Source organism: Choloepus didactylus, chromosome 4 (assembly GCF_015220235.1).
Source record: "Choloepus didactylus isolate mChoDid1 chromosome 4, mChoDid1.pri, whole genome shotgun sequence".
Lineage (NCBI taxonomy): Eukaryota > Metazoa > Chordata > Mammalia > Pilosa > Megalonychidae > Choloepus > Choloepus didactylus.
This window is the reverse complement of record NC_051310.1, coordinates 7,900,408-7,917,368: the sequence shown is the minus strand read 5'-3', so window position 1 is coordinate 7,917,368 and position 16,961 is coordinate 7,900,408. Positions and strand designations below refer to the sequence as shown.

Below are 16,961 nucleotides of genomic sequence, written 5' to 3'. Positions count from 1 at the left end.
TTTGTTCAATTTTTAGAACCTTTTCATTACTCCAGACAAGAAATAAAGACAAAAAAGCGGAAAAAAAAAAAAAAAAAGGAAAAAGAAAAGGAAACTCAAATCCTCTCATACCCCTAACCAACCCCCTCCACTATTGACTCATAGTATTGGTATAGTACATTTGTTACTGTTTATGGAAGAATGTTGAAATACTTCTGATGGTAGTAGATAGTTTGCAATAGGTATATATTTTTTCCCTATATGTCCCTCTATTATTAACTTCTAGTTATATTGTCATACATTTGTTCTGGTTCATGGAAGACATTTCTAATATTCGTACAGTTAATCAACCCATTTTTTTAAAGATGGTTTTGTTCACATTGCCATACATTCCATCCTAAGTAAACAGTCGATGGTTGCCTGTATAGTCACATATTTATGTGTTCACCACCCTCACCACTATCCATATAAGGGCATCTGCGTTTCTTCCACAAAGCAGGAGAAGAGTCGAAGGTAGAAGGGCAAAAGAAAAAGAGAAAAGAAAGAGGAAAAAACAAAAAACAAAAACAAAGAAAGAAACATGACAGCTAGGAAGCAGCAAAAGGAAAGATAACCTTAAGTCAAAGTAGAATAAAGAGTCAGACAACACTACCAATGTCAAGTGTCTCACACCCCTCCCCTATCCCCCCTTATTGTCTGCACTTACCTTGGTATATCGCCTTTGTTAGATTAAAGGGGGCATAATACAATGATTCTGTTAATTATAGTCTCTAGTTTATGTTGATTGCATCCCTCCCCCAATGCCTCCCCATTTTTACCACCTTGCAAGGTTGACATTCGCTTGTTCTCACTTGTGAAACAACATGTTTGTACATTTTATCACAATTGTTGAACACTCTAGGTTTCACCGAGTAACACAGTCCCAGTCTTTATCTTTCTTCCTTTCTTCTGGTGTCCCACATGCTCCCAACTCTCCTCTCTCAACCATATTCATAGTTAACTTTGTTCAAGGTACTTATATTGCTGTGCTACCATCTCCCAGAATTGTTTTCCAAACCTCTCATTCCTGTCTTCTCCTATCACTCTAGTGCTCCCTTTAGTATTTCCTGTAGGGCAGGTGCCTTGTTCACAAAGTCTCTCATTGTCTGTTTGTCAGAAAATATTTTGAGGTCTCCCTCATATTTAAAGGACAGTTTTGCTGGATATAGGATTCTTGGTTGGCGGTTTTTCTCTATCAGTATCTTAAGTATGTCATTACCACTTCCTTCTTGCCTCCATGGTTTCTGCTGAGAGATCTGCACAGTTTTATTAAGCTCCCTTTGTCTGTGATGGATCACTTTTCTCTTGCTGCTTTCAGGATTCTCTCTTTGTCTTTGATGTTTGATAATCTGATTATTAAGTGTCTTGGAGTAGGCCTATTCAGATCTATTCTGTTTGGGGTATGCTGCACTTCTTGGAACTGTAATTTTATGTCTTTCATAAGAGATGGGAAATTTTCATTGATTATTTTCGCTGTTATTGCTTCTGCCCTTTTCCTTTCTCTTCTCCTTCTGGGACAGCAATGATACATACATTCTTATATTTTGTTTCGTCCTTAAATTCCTGGAGACATTGCTCATATTTTTCCATTCTTTTCTCCATCTGCTTCTTTATGTGTAGGCTTTCAGGTGTTTTGTTCTCCAGTTCCTGAGTGTTTTCTTCTGCCTCTTGAGATCTGCTGTTGTATGTTTACATTGTGTCTTTCGTCTCTTGTGTTGTGCCTTTCATTTCCATAGATTCTGCCAGTTGTTTTTTTGAATTTTTAACTTCTGCCTTATGTACACCCAGTGTTTTCATTGTATGCTTCATCTCTTTTGCCGTATCTTCCCTAATCTTTTTGAATTGATTTAGCATTAGTTCTTTCAATTCCTGTATCTCAGTTGAAGTGTAAGTTTGTTCCTTTGACTGGGCTATAGCTTCGTTTTTCTTAGTGTAGGTCATAGTTTTCTGTTGTCTAGGCATCTGACCACCCAGGCCACCCCAATCAGGTTTTCCCTGATGAAGACAAGCTCAGGTCACAGAAGGAGGAAATATTCAGTATCCAATTTCCCTGGGTGGGCTTTAGAGGATTGACACACCACCCTGTGCTTTTCTGCCCAGCACGTGGCACCTGTCAGCTTGTCACAGGCTGGTATAAGGGGGTGTGTCCCACGGCTCTCCTCCCCCAGGCTCTGGGGTCTGGCACTGAATGGAAGGCAAGTAGTAGAGCTGGGCCTTTTCTCTTTCCTCTTCGGGAGCTTTGACCCCTAGAGAGAGACGATTTGCATATAAATAGATTCTTTGTTTCTCTGACTCTGCTGGTCAGTGTGCTGCAATTTAAAAATGGCTAAGACTTTCTTTACTGCGAAGCGCTGCGAGCTGAAAACGGCTGAGGCTTTTTCCACTGAGCCACCCAGGTTGAGAGAGAGAGAAAGGGACAAAAAGCTCCTATATTCACCTGTTGGCCAGAGATAGCACCCGATCCTTTGGGCTCCCCGTCCTGAGACATATACGCCCCCTGACTCTCTCAAGGTCAGTCGTCACCAAAAGCCTCTGTCTGCGTGTTGGGGTTTTGCAGTTTGTATTGAGTGGTTAATATTAAAACCCCAGTTGGAGTTGGGCTGAGGTACACTAGCTTGTTCGGAGAGTTCTACTCTCTAGCACCATGAGGCTTCCGTGAGGGAGGGTCTCTTGGCGTGGGTCCACAGTTTTTACTTACAGATTTTATGCTGCAATCTTGGGTATTCCTCCCAATTCAAGTTGGTGTATGATGAGTGGACAGTCATGTTTTTCTCTCCGCAGTTATTCCAGGTTATTTACTAATTTTTCTATCATTTATGAATTGTTCCAGGGGGTAGTAACTAGCTTCCACTCCTCTCTATGCTGCCTTCTTAGCTCCTCCTCCGATTATTTCCTCTTGTATTCTTTCTGCCCCCTTTTCCTTTTCTTCTACTTCTGGGACACCTATGACACATATATTCATGCATTTCATGTTGTCATTTAATTCCCTGAAGTCTTGCTCATATTTTTCCATTCTTTTGCCTTTATGTTCTTTTGTGTGTAGGATTTCAGGTATCCTGTCCTCCAGTTCATGAAACCTTTCTTCTGCCTCTTCAAATCTGTTGTTGTATGTCTCTGTTGTTTTTCATCTCTTCTATTATGCCTTTCATTCCCATAAGTTCTGCTGTTTTTTCAAACTTACAAGTTCTTCCTTATGTTCGCCCAATGTCTTCTTTATATCCTTCATCTCTTTTGCCATATCTTCCTTCATTTCACTCATTTGAATGTTGAATTGATTTGACATTTTTGTTTGAAGGTCTTTAATTAGTTGTTTTAACGCCTGTATCTCATTTGAAGTGTAAGTTTGTTTCTTTGACTGGGTCATGTCTTCATTTTTCCTAGTGTGATTCGTAATTTTTTGTTGCCTAGACATCTGGTTTCCCTGATTACCGCAGTCAGATTTTCCCTGATCACACGGGCCCTGGTCTTAGGAGGAGGCTGTATGCAGTATCAGGTTTCCCTGAGATTGAGACCCAGAAGATTGTCTCACTTTCCTGTGGGGCCTCTAGGCTCTGTGCTTTTCCTATCCTGCCCAGCTGGTGGTGCTCGTGAGCCCGCAGCTCCCCACAGGAGTAAAGAGGTATGGTGCATTTAGTTCTTACTAGACCCTGTCCCTACCAGGGACTGAGGGTGTCAGAAGCCAAGCTTAAGCTGTTTCTGTGCCCTCCCCCTCCCAGGCTCTGGGATCTAAGTTCTCTGAGGGAGGGCCACCACTTGAGCTGAGCCTTGTCCCCCCTTTTCTTAGGGAAGATTAGCCCTTTAGGGAATTATCTACTATACTTGAATTTTTCCTTTAACTCTCTCACTGTCTTAACTCCACCCTTGCTTGGGTCAGTGCTGACAATTTACAATGCCTGAGACTTTCTCTAATGAGTTAGTTAGAATGAAAGAAAAAAGAAATGAAAAAGATTTTCTCTTTTCAGAGCCAGTCCCCAGCCCTGCAGTTCACCAGAGAAGAACCGGAGTTAGTACCCAGTTCTGTGTGCCCCGTTTCTTTGGACACAGCCCTTTTCCAGTATTCCAAGCTCAGCCGACTCCAAAAGCCTCTGTTTTTATTTATTTATGTATTTTTATTTTTTCTGTCAGCCCTGCCTCCTGTCTGCCAGGATAACCCCCTGGGTTCCTCTTGTGCTTGCTCCGGGTTTATCTGTGCTCATAGCATGTATCCAGTAGTCCACATTTGTTAATTAAAACCATATTTGGAGCTTGGTTGGGCTATATTCCCTTGCTTGCAGCAGGGACTGCTTGTTTTTCCCACAGTGAAGTTTTCCAACTCAGCCTGCCATGCCAGTGGGGGGGTGGGGGGTGGTGGTGCCAGCTCCATTGTTAGGGAGCTTTACTTACAGTGGTGTGCTGCGATCTCAGCCATTCCACCCATTCCAGACTGGTGTATGATGTTGTCTCGTCACAGATGTCCCTGTATTAGTTGTTCCAGATTATTTTCTAGTTTTTGCTTGGTATTTACTAGTTGCTCTAAGGGACTAACTAAATTCCACACCTCTCTGTGCCACCATCTTGCCCTGCATCTCCATGAATTTAGTTTTAACATGTTGATTTTGAGAGGACTTTGGAACCTCCAGGTAGAGATTCCCAAGAGGCAGTGGGAATTAAGGGATTGGAGTTAAGGGCTGGGGATGAAGATTTGGGAGTTAACAGAGTCTCAGTGGTGACTGAACCACTAGAAGGAGATGGAACCACATGAGTTGCATGTGTAGTAAGTAGGTTAAGTTGAGAAACAAAAAAGACTGAAGATGAAACTTAGATGAACAGCAACTTTTTTTTTTCATTTAAACCCTTCCATTCTCATGGTTCTTTATTTTTAAAAATTATAACATTTGTTCACATAGAAATAACAATTTAAAAATCAGAATGATTTCCAAGCTAACCTCGGGTGTTTCAGGTATTTACTGCTAGCTATTCCAATTCATTAGAACCTAGAAAGCGTTGTCTATATTGTGCGTAAGAGTGCCCACCAGAGTGACCTCTTGGCTCCTTTTGGAATCTCTCAGCCACTGAAACTTATTTCATTTCCTTTCACATCCCCCTTTTGGTCAAGAAGATGTTCTCCATCCCATGAAGCCAGGTCCAGATTCCTCCCCGGGAGTCATAGTCCACGTTGCCAGGGGTATTTACACTTCTGGGTGTCAGATCCTGTGTAACAGGGAGGGCAGTGATTTCATCTGCCAAGTTGGCTTATGAACAGCAACTTTTTAAGTGATAAAAGGATTGGAAAGGACTGGAAGCAGGGTGAGTGTTATGGTATACAAGGGAGGTTAGAATTTCAAAATGGGAGTTTTCATAGGAGTTGGAAATGAGAATTCAAGGAAGGTGAGAAATGGACATTGCTCATTAGTTTAGAGCAGTTTGGGAGGGGCTAAGAGTTAAAAGGTAGATTTTAGTTTGTGAGCAAATAACTATTTTGTGAGGAAGCTTACCTAAAGAAAGAGAAATGGGGTTGATGGCTAGAGGGGATATGGAGTCAAGGTAAGGGATTTTAGTTTGATTTTGAAGATATTAGTGACCAATTACTAAGCACCTATCTTCCATATACTCTAGTAGCTGCTTTTACTTACATCATCTTTCTCTGGGTTAGATTTTATCATTTCCATTTTATGATGAAGCCAAGTAACTTATGCTGAGTATTAATAAGCAGTGGAGTGAGATTTCAAACCTGAGTCTTTCTGATTCCCACATTCTTTTTGTACACCACATTGCCTCAGAATATTCAGGATACATGAGGTTCTTAAACTTTAGCAGCACAGGGTTCACCTGGAAATTTGCTGAAATGAAGACTCTGGGCCATCTCCTATAGATTGTGGTTTAAGAGACCCAAGAATCTGCATTTATCATAAGCATCCTAGGTGATTTCTGATGCATGTGGTCCTTGACTGCATTTTTTTTTTAATCATTTTATTGAGATATATTCACATACCACGCAGTCATACAAAACAAATCATACTTTCGATTGTTTACAGTACCATTACATAGTTGTACATTCATCACCTAAATCAATCCCTGACACCTTCATTAGCACACACACAAAAATAACAAGAATAATAATTAGAGTGAAAAAGAGCAATTGAAGTAAAAACAAACACTGGGTACCTTTGTCTGTTTGTTTCCTTCCCCTATTTTTCTACTCATCCATCCATAAACTAGACAAAGTGGAGTGTGGTCCTTATGGCTTTCCCAATCCCATTGTCACCCCTCATAAGCTACATTTTTATACATCTGTCTTCGAGATTCATGGGTTCTGGGTTGTAGTTTGATAGTTTCAGGTATCCACCACCAGCTACCCCAATTCTTTAGAACCTAAAAAGGGTTGTCTAAAGTGTGCGTAAGAGTGCCCACCAGAGTGACCTCTCGGCTCGTTTTGGAATCTCTCTGCCACTGAAGCTTATTTCATTTCCTTTCACATCCCCCTTTTGGTCAAGAAGATGTTCTCCGTCCCACGATGCCGGGTCTACATTCCTCCCCGGGAGTCATATTCCACGTTGCCAGGGAGATTCACTCCCCTGGGTGTCTGATCCCACGTAGGGGGGAGGGCAGTGATTTCACCTTTCAAGTTGGCTTAGCCAGAGAGAGAGGGCCACATCTGAGCAACAAAGAGGCATTCGGGAGGAGGCTCTTAGGCACAATCATAGGGAGGCCTAGCCTCTCCTTTGCAGCAACCGTCTTCCCAAGGGTAAAACTTATGGTAGAGGGCTCAACCCATCAAACCACCAGTCCCCTATGTCTGTGGTCATGTTAGCAACCATGGAGGTGGGGTAGGTGAATACCCCTGCATTCTCCACAGGCTCCTCAAGGGGGCACTACATCATTTTTTTTCCTTGTTTTTCTTTCTTTCTTTTTTTTTTTTTTTAACTTTCCCTTCTTTTTTAAATCAACTGTATGAAAAAAAAAGTTAAAAAGAAAACAAACATACAATAAAAGAACATTTCAAAGAGACCATAACAAGGGAGTAAGAAAAAGACAACTAACCTAAGATAACTGCTTAACTTCCAACATGTTCCTACTTTACCCCAAGAAAGTGACATAATATAGCAACCTTTCTGTGAACTTGTTCCTACTATATCCATCAGAAATTAACAGACCATAGTCATTTCTGGGCATCCCCAGAACGTTAAAAAGCTTATCTGTTCTTCTTGGATTATTGTTCCCCCTTCCTTAATTACTCTCTACTGCTAGTTCCCCTACATTCTACATTATAAACCATTTGTTTTACATTTTTGAAAGTTCACATTAGTGGTAGCATATAATATTTCTCTTTTTGTGCCTGGCTTATTTCACTCAGCATTATGTCTTCAAGGTTCATCCATGTTGTCATATGTTTCACGAGATCGTTCCTTCTTACTGACGCGTAGTATTCCATCGTGTGTATATACCACATTTTATTTATCCACTCATCTGTTGAAGGACATTTGGGTTGTTTCCATCTCTTGGCAATTGTGAATAATGCTGCTATGAACATTGGCGTGCAGATATCTGTTCGTGTCACTGCTTTCTGATCTTCCGGGTATATACCGAGAAGTGCAATCGCCGGATCGAATGGTAGCTCTATATCTAGTTTTCTAAGGAACTGCCAGACTGACTTCCAGAGTGGCTGAACCATTATACAGTCCCACCAACAATGAATAAGAGTTCCAATTTCTCCACATCCCCTCCAGCATTTGTAGTTTCCTGTTTGTTTCATGGCAGCCATTCTAACCGGTGTTAGATGGTATCTCATTGTGGTCTTAATTTGCATCTCTCTAATAGCTAGTGAAGCTGAACATTTTTTCATGTGTTTGTTGGCCATTTGTATTTCCTCTTCAGAGAACTGTCTTTTCATATCTTTTGCCCATTTTATAATTGGGCTGTCTGTACTATTGTCATTGAGTTGTAGGATTTCCTTGTATATGCAAGATATCAGTCTTTTGTCAGATACATGGTTTCCAAAAATTTTTTCCCATTGAGTTGGCTGCCTCTTTACCTTTTTGAGAAATTCCTTTGAGGTGCAGAAACTTCTAAGCTTGAGGAGTTCCCATTTATCTATTTTCTCTTTTGTTGCTTGTGCTTTTGGTGTAAAGTCTAGGAAGTGGCCGCCTAATACAAGGTCTTGAAGATGTTTTCCTACATTATCTTCTAGGAGTTTTATGGTACTTTCTTTTATATTGAGATCTTTGGTCCATTTTGAGTTAATTTTTGTGTAGGGGGTGAGGTAGGGGTCCTCTTTCATTCTTTTGGATATGGATATCCAACTCTCCTAGCCCCATTTGTTGAAAAGACCATTATGGCTCAGTTCAGTGACTTTGGGGGCCTTATCAAAGATCAGTCGGCCATAGATCTGAGGGTCTATCTCTGAATTCTCAATTCGATTCCATTGATCTATATGTCTATCTTTGTGCCAGTACCATGCTGTTTTGGTAACTGTGGCTTTATAATAAGCTTCAAAGTCAGGGAGTGTAAGTCCTCCCACTTCGTTTTTCTTTTTTAGAGTGTCTTTAGCAATTCGAGGCATCTTCCCTTTCCAAATAAATTTGATAACTAGCTTTTCCAAGTCTGCAAAGTAGGTTGTTGGAATTTTGATTGGGATTGCATTGAATCTGTAGATGAGTTTGGGTAGAATTGACATCTTAATGACATTTAGCCTTCCTATCCATGAACATGGAATATTTTTCCATCTTTTAAGGTCCCCTTCTATTTCTTTTAGTAGAGTTATGTAGTTTTCTTTGTATAGGTCTTTTACATCTTTGGTTAAGTTTATTCCTGGGTACTTGATTTTTTTAGTTGCTATTGAAAATGGTATCTTTTTCTTGAGTGTCTCTTCAGTTTGTTCATTTCTAGCATATAGAAACATTACTGACTTATGTGCATTAATCTTGTATCCCGCTACTTTGCTAAATTTATTAGCTCTAGTAGCTGTATTGTCGATTTCTCAGGGTTTTCTAGATATAAGATCATATCGTCTGCAAACAATGACAGTTTTACTTCTTCTTTGCCAATTTGGATGCCTTTTATTTCTTTGTCTTGCCGGATTGCCCTGGCTAGCACTTCCAGCACAATGTTGAATAACAGTGGTGATAGCGGGCATCCTTGTCTTGTTCCTGATCTTAGAGGGAAGGCTTTCAGTCTCTCACCATTGAGTACTATGCTGGCTGTGGGTTTTTCATATATGCTCTTTATCATGTTGAGGAAGTTTCCTTCAATTCCTACCTTTTGAAGTGTTTTTATCAAAAACGGATGTTGGATTTTGTCAAATGTTTTTTCAGCATCTATTGAGATGATCAATTGATTTTTCCCTTTCAAATTTTTAATGTGTTGTAATACATTGATTGTTTTTCTTATGTTGAACCATCCTTGCATGCCTGGAATGAACCCCACTTGGTCATGGTGTATGATTTTTTTTTAATGTGTCTTTGGATTCGAATTGCAAGTATTTTGTTGAGGATTTTTGCATCTATATTCATTAGGGAGATTGGCCGGTAGTTTTCCTTTTTTGTAGCATCTTTGCCTGGTTTTGGTATTAGATTGATGTTAGCTTCATAAAATGAGTTAGGTAGTGTTCCATTTTCTTCAATGTTTTGAAAGAGTTTGAGTAAGATTGGTGTCAGTTCTTTCTGGAAAGTTTGGTAGAATTCCCCTGTGAAGCCATCTGGCCCTGGGCATTTATTTGTGGGAAGATTTTTGATGACTGATTGGATCTCTTTGCTTGTGATGGGTTGGTTGAGGTCTTCTATTTCTTCTCTGGTCAGTCTAGGTTGTTCATATGTTTCCAGGAAATTGTCCATTTCTTCTACATTGTCCAGTTTATTGCCATACAGTTGTTCATAATATCCTCTTATAATTTTTTTAATTTCTTCAGGATCTGCAGTTATGTCACCTTTTTCATTCATTATTTTGTTTATATGGGTCTTCTCTCTTTTTGATTTTGTCAGTCTAGCTAGGGGCTTGTCAATCTTGTTGATCTTCTCAAACAACCAACTTTTGGTGATATTTATCCTATTGTTTTTTTGTTCTCTATGTCATTTATTTCTGCTTTAATCCTTGTTATTTCTTTTCTTGTACTTGGTTTAGGATTGGTTTGCTGTTCATTTTCTAGCTTCTTCAGTTGATCCATTAGTTCTTTGGTTTTGGCTCTTTCTTCCTTTTTAATATATGCGTTTAGTGCTATAAATTTCCCCCTTAGCACTGCTTTTGCTGCATCCCATAGGTTTTGGTATGTTGTGTTCTCATTTTCATTCGTCTCTATATGTTTAGCAATTTCTCTTGCTATTTCTTCTTTAACCCACTGATTGTTTAGGAGTGTGTTGTTTAACCTCCAGGTATTTGTGAATTTTCTAAGTCTCTGATGGTTATTGACTTCTAATTGTATTCCATTGTGGTCAGAGAATGTGCTTTGAATAATTTCAATCTTTTTAAATTTATTGAGGCTTGTTTTATGTCCCAGCATATGATCTATTCTGGAGAAAGTTCCGTGAGCACTAGAAAAGTATGTGTATCCTGGTGATTTGGGATGTAATGTCCTGTATATGTCTGTTAAGTCTAATTCATTTATCAGATTGTTTAGGTTTTCAATTTCCTTATTGGTCTTCTGTCTGGTTGATCTATCTATAGGAGAGAGTGATGTGTTGAAGTCTCCCACAAATATTGTGGAAACATCAATTGCTTCCTTTAGTTTTGCCAGTGTTTCTCTCATGTATTTTGTGGCACCTTGATTGTGTGCATAGACATTTACGATTGTTATTTCTTCTTGCTGAATTGCCCCTTTTATTAGTATGTAGTGGCCTTCTTTGTGTCTCAAAACATCCCTGCATTTGAAGTCTATTTTATCTGAGATTAATATTGCTACACCTGCTTTCTTTTGGCTGTAGCTTGCATGAAATATTTTTTTCCATCCTTTCACTTTCAGTTTCTTTGTGTCCCTATGTCTAAGATGAGTCTCTTGTATGCAACATATTGATGGTTCATTTTTTTTGATCCATTCTGCGAATCTATATCTTTTAATTGGGGAGTTTAATCCATTTACATTCAACGTTATAACCGTGAAGGCATTTCTTGAATCGGCCATCTTATCCTTTGGTTTATGTTTGCCATATTTTTCCCCTCTCTCTATTAATATCCTTTATTGTACCCATACCGAATCTCTTTAGTACTGAACCTTTCTCCAAGTCTCTCTGTCCTGTCTTTGTTTCTCTGTCAGTAGGGCTCCCTTTAGTATCTCCAGTAGGGCAGGTCTCTTGTTAGCAAATTCTCTCAACATTTGTTTGTCTGTGAAAAATTTAAGCTCTCCCTCAAATTTGAAGGAGAGCTTTGCTGGATAAAGTATTCTTGGCTGGAAATTTTTCTCACTCAGAATTTTAAATATATCGTGCCACTGCCTTCTCGCCTCCATGGTGGCTGCTGAGTAGTCACTACTTAGTCTTATGCTGTTTTGTTTGTATGTGGTGAATTGCTTTTCTCTTGCTGCTTTCAGAACTTGCTCCTTCTCTTCTGTGTTTGACAGTGTGATCAGTATATGTCTTGGAGTGGGTTTATTTGGATTTATTCTATTTGGAGTTCGCTGAGCATTTATGATTTGTGTATTTATGTTGTTTAGAAGATTTGGGAAGTTTTCCCCAACAATTTCTTTGAATACTCTTCCTAGACCTTTACCCTTTTCTTCCCCTTCTGGGACACCAATGAGTCTTATATTTGGACATTTCATATTATCTATCATATCCCTGAGGTCCATTTCGATTTTTTCAATTTTTTTCCCCATTCTTTCTTTTATGCTTTCATTTTCCATTCTGTCGTCTTCCAGGTCACTGATTCGTTGTTCAACTTCCTCTAGTCTTGTACTATGAGTGTCCAGAATCTTTTTAATTTGGTCAACAGTTTCTTTAATTTCCATAAGATCATCCATTTTTTTATTTAGTCTTGCAATGTCTTCTTTATGCTCTTCTAGAGTCTTCTTGATTTCCTTCATATCCCGTACTATGGTCTCATTGTTCATCTTTAGTTCTTTGAGTAGCTGCTCTAGGTGCTGTGTCTCTTCTGGTCTTTTGATTTGGGTGCTTGGGCTTGGGTTATCCATATCGTCTGGTTTTTTCATATGCTTTATAATTGTTGTTTTTGGCCTCGTGGCATTTGCTGAACTTGATAGGGTTCTTTTAGGGTTTGTAGACCTATTGAAGTCCTTATCTCTAATTTATCAGATCTACAGCTTCGTGGAGTACACTTTCTCTAACTAACCAGCAGGTGGCGTCCACGAGCCACCTGTTCTCCACAAGCCAGTTCTCCCCTGCTTAGCCTTTTTGGTGAGTGGGGGAGTGAGTCTTGTGGGGCCCAATTGGTGTACCAAGCTTGCGTGTGTAGTTGGTGTTGCCTGCCCTGTATGTGGGGTGTGTTTCTGGGCAGTCGGGGAGGGGGGGTGGCCCTAACAATCAAATCTCCCTGGTGATCCTAGAGTTTTAAAGCTGGTGCAATAGTCTAATCCTTCAGTTCAGTCCTGCCACAGTTTGTCTCTGCCACTGACCCACAAGTCCTTGGTATTGGTGTATGGCTCCTGAGACTTGCAAGTGGGCCCCTCTTCCAGGCTGTGCACCCCGGGTCCTCTGTTGAGGGATGACTGTGCTATGTCACAGGTGAGTGCCGTCCCCTCAGGGCAGTTCTGGGCTGCTGGGCTGTGTAGGGAGGCTCCCAGTCTGCTGAAATGATGGCTGAATGGGGCTTTGTTAATTCACACTGCTCCACCTTCCCAACTCTGGGACAAGCAGCTGAGGTTGCAGGGAAGGCTAATGTCCACGCCCAGTTTTGTGGTGTGTGCCTGTTATTTGAAGCCCTTCCGTCACACTGGGTTGTCTGGGGCAGCTCTGGGCTATGGGGCTGGCGATGGGCAGGAGTGTTTCCTGTCCACCAGGATGGTGGCTGTGAGCGGACACCCCCGTTTTCTTGGGAAGTTGTGGTGTTTAGTGAATTTTCTCAGCCACTGAATTATTGCCTTTTGTCTCAGAGGTCTCTTAGTTCTGCTCTTGACTTGACGTGCCCAAATTGAAAGTCTTTGAAGCTTTCTGTATTGGGCTTTTTAGAGTAATTGTTTTAGAAAAAGAAAAAAGGATTAAAAAAAAAAAAAAAAAAAAGGATCCTCCTCAGAGATCTAATGGGTTATTGAAATGCTAAGAGACAAAGCAACCAGGGCCATTAAGGAAAGGTCCACAGGGCAGAGAGATGGCTTTTCTTCGGGATTTGCATATGCGCCTTAGCGCCTGAGCTCCGCCCTTCCCCTTTCTGTGTTCACCAGAACTCTAAAAATCCTCTGCTTTTATTTTGGAGTTTTTCGTGTTGTTTTTTTTTTTCTATGCCTGTCTCCTCTCTGCTGGGCTGGCTGCTCACAGATTCTCTGGTGTCTGGTCTCTGTCTATCTATGGTTGGAGTCTGGATCAGTAGAATGAGTTTCCGATAAGAGCAGCCACTGCAGTTCTCCCTTCTCCTTCCCGGAGCTGACAGCCCCTCCTCCCACGGGACTGAGCCTGGCAGGGAGGGGCGCGGGTCCCCTGGCCGCAAAAACTTACAGATTTCGCTGATCTCAGCAGTTCGACATTTTCATGAGTGTTGTATGAAGTATGCCCAAAGACAGATTGCTCTGTGGTGTCCAGTTCACGCAGTTCCTGGCTTTCTACCTACTTTCCTGGAGGAGTAACTAAAACATACAGCTCACCAGTCTTCCATCTTGCCCCGCCTCCTTGACTGCATTTTAAAAAGCACTAATACTAAGGGGGTTGAGAGTTTTTTCCATTTAGTTTTCAAAGCTAGTTGAATAAGTGAGATCTTACATTTTTGAGAATTAGGATAATTTAGCACTTGATTTGCTTAGCATCCTGCAAAGTCTTCGACTGTGAAAATATAGTTCTCTCTTTTTTACTTTTGTGCCTGCAATGATTAACTTGTGACTTTTTGTGAATTACTTAAGTTTTCTGATCATCAGTTGCCATATTTGTAAAACGGGGACAATACTACCTAACTCAGAGGGCTATTGCAAGTATTTAATACAAAAACATAGGTATAAAATAGTATAGTGTGGTGTCCTAGGTGCTTATTAAGTATTAATTGGTATAAACCACATTTTTTAAATTTTTATGCTCCATTTTATCTTTGTTTGAATTGAGGCCTTGGTTAGTTAAAACCAATACATCCTTATTAACTTAAATAAAGATGTATTCTTTTCCTAGTTAATCTTACACAATTGTGTATTAAAAAGGAACATAAAGTTCACTTTTCTTCAGACTACAAAGCACACCTCGAATTCTTAATAGTGTTCATCATTACACTGTGTGGTCACTGAGGAAAGTAAAGAACAATAGCTATCGTTTATAAAGTGCTTACCTGGTGCTGGGAACTATTCTGGTGGCTTTACGTGTATTATCTTACTTATGCTCACAATAACCCTAGGAAAGAAGCACTATCCCCATTATATAGATGAGGAAACTGAGAGTTGGAAGTTAAGAATGTGTCCAGAGCCACCCAGCTATTAAGGGATAGAACTAGGACCTGAAGATGTGTTTTAAAGGTGTGGTCTTCAAATTTTTTGGTCAATTATCCCTGAAAATTTTCTGGAAAACAATGCATTCCCTGTACATTTGAAATTGACTTCTAAAATTTTTCATTACAAGTTTAAATATATGTAGAGGATAATTTCTATTGTGTTATAAATATTGATAGAAAAATCTAACTTTTTCACCCAGTAGGATCTAAATACCAATCATTTTCTACTTAAAAATGCTTGAACAAGCTCTTCATTGACAGTTGGAAATTTAACATGTATCTTTTCCTGTTGTACACATGTCCATTTTACTTCCCTGAAAAAATTTAAGTTATATATTTTACGCTTAAGCCTTTTATTGATCAAGCTATCATTTCTCTAAAATAAAAACGTGTATAAACTGTAATTGATCATATTTTAAAATTTCCTGTTACTATTATGCTTTCTTATGCATTAAGTGGATATTTTCTAATGTAATATTTTAATACCTTTAATAATTTTCACTATTTTTTTTTAAAGTTTCTTAGTGGTTGCTCTAGGGCTTACCATATACATGTTAACTTGTCAGAATCTCCCTTCCATACCATTAGGTGTTATTGTGATTACAATAATTGTAAATATGCAGTTGAGCAAACCAATATAAATATATAACACATTTTGATAATTATTAAACATAACTTTTATTGGAAATAAATATATTTCTTAATGATATGGATTGGTTATTTCTCCCTCCTCCCCAAGTAGTTCATGTATCCATGGATGAATACACTTACAGTTGAAATTTGATAGGGCTTGGCATAAATTTCATTCTAAATTTTAAAAATAGATGTAAGCTTGAGAAATGCAGATGCCACAAATAAATATATGAGACTTGACAGTGTTTTGCTATAGCAATATCTCTTAGTTCTTTGAAATCTTTGAGTGAAAGACCAAAAAATGTACTGTGGGCCCCTCCTGAAGGTTTTTATACCTAGCTAGTGCATAGGGGAAGATGTAGGAAGGGAGGGAGATGAGCCTTTTTGGTTAAGTGGGAGAAGGGAGATTGTGCAGAGGAAAATGGGAATGGAGGACCAACATGATGCCACCATTGGAAGTCCTCTTCTTAGGAAGATCCGTTCTAGGAAGGAGTATAATTGGAGATTGAAGATCTGGATGTTTATACCTTAAAACCATCCATGCCCACGTACTCCTTTGAAAATCTTTAGAACTACCCATACCCCAGCTTGAAGAAACCCCTTAAAAGTAGTAATCTCCAATGATAAAATATGAGCCAATCCAAATTTCAGTATCCAGAGTTAGGATATAGACAAAGAATTATGGCACTACCCTTGTGCTGCTTAGCATGCAGGAAATACCTTACATATAAGCTGGCATTTAATAAATATTTTTAATTTTAATTTAAAAAGTATATTGTTTTTCTGTTAAAAAATGCATTTACTTGTTCTAGTAACTCAATATACATCCATTCTGTCCTCCTCCTGTTGTAGTCTGGCATGTCCTACCGTTCCACTGAAATTGCTCTCACTGGGATCACCAATATCCTAAATAGCATTAAATCCAGTGGGTATTTAAAAATCGTTGACTTCTTGTTAGCTTTTGTTACAGTTGACCCCTCTTCTCTTTTGTATTGTCCTCCCCCTGTTTTCTGGCACATTTGGATCTCTTGATTTTTCCATTTACCATTTTGCTTACTTTTTCTTAGTTTCCTCTGCAGGTTCCTTTTTCTCAACCCATTTCTTAAATGTTGGTGTTTATCAAGGTTCTGTCCTAGTCCTCTGATCTTTTTACTTATTTAAGTTCCCAAAGACTGACTCTTCCCATCCCTGTGGCTTCAACAACCTTCTCTGTTCATAATGCCTGTATGTATCTTCAGCCCAAATGGCTCTCCTGAGCTTTAGATGAGAATATCCAGCTGCCTCTTAGACATCTCCACCCAGATGCCCCCTCAAATGTGCACTTTGGAACTGAGTTCTTTGTCCTCCCCCTAACCTGCTTCTCCATGTTTCTCCATCTTAGTAGGTAGCACTGCTATTCAAGCAAGTATTCCAGCCAGCAACCTGGGTGTCATTCTTTCTTCTTTCTTTTCTTTACCCCTCATGAAGCCTTACTTCTACTTTCTAAGTATTTTACAAAAATCTGTCCACTTCTAACTATCCTCAGTGCCACTCTCTTTGTCCAAACCAGTTTCTCTAGCTTCTATTACTCACAACAACCTTCCTTCACTACATGGTAGCAGGAGGTGTCTGCTGAAAGTTCGAATCTCTTCATGGGTCCCTTGCTTAAAATTCTTCAATGGCTTCACATTGCCCTTGAGATAATTTTCAGACTCTAACATGAATTACAAGGCTCTTTGGATCCCACTCTCCTTTATCTATGTAGCCTTATCTCTGGCCCCTATCACCCT

At 39.6% G+C, this 16,961-nt stretch overlaps 1 protein-coding gene across 3 annotated transcripts in view; it reads left to right on the top strand.

Annotated features, from left to right (window-relative positions):
* The window catches only part of ATG2B (autophagy related 2B), a 121,943-nt gene that overhangs the window by 13,836 nt on the left and 91,146 nt on the right, over positions 1 to 16,961 (top strand). The window lies entirely within an intron of this gene.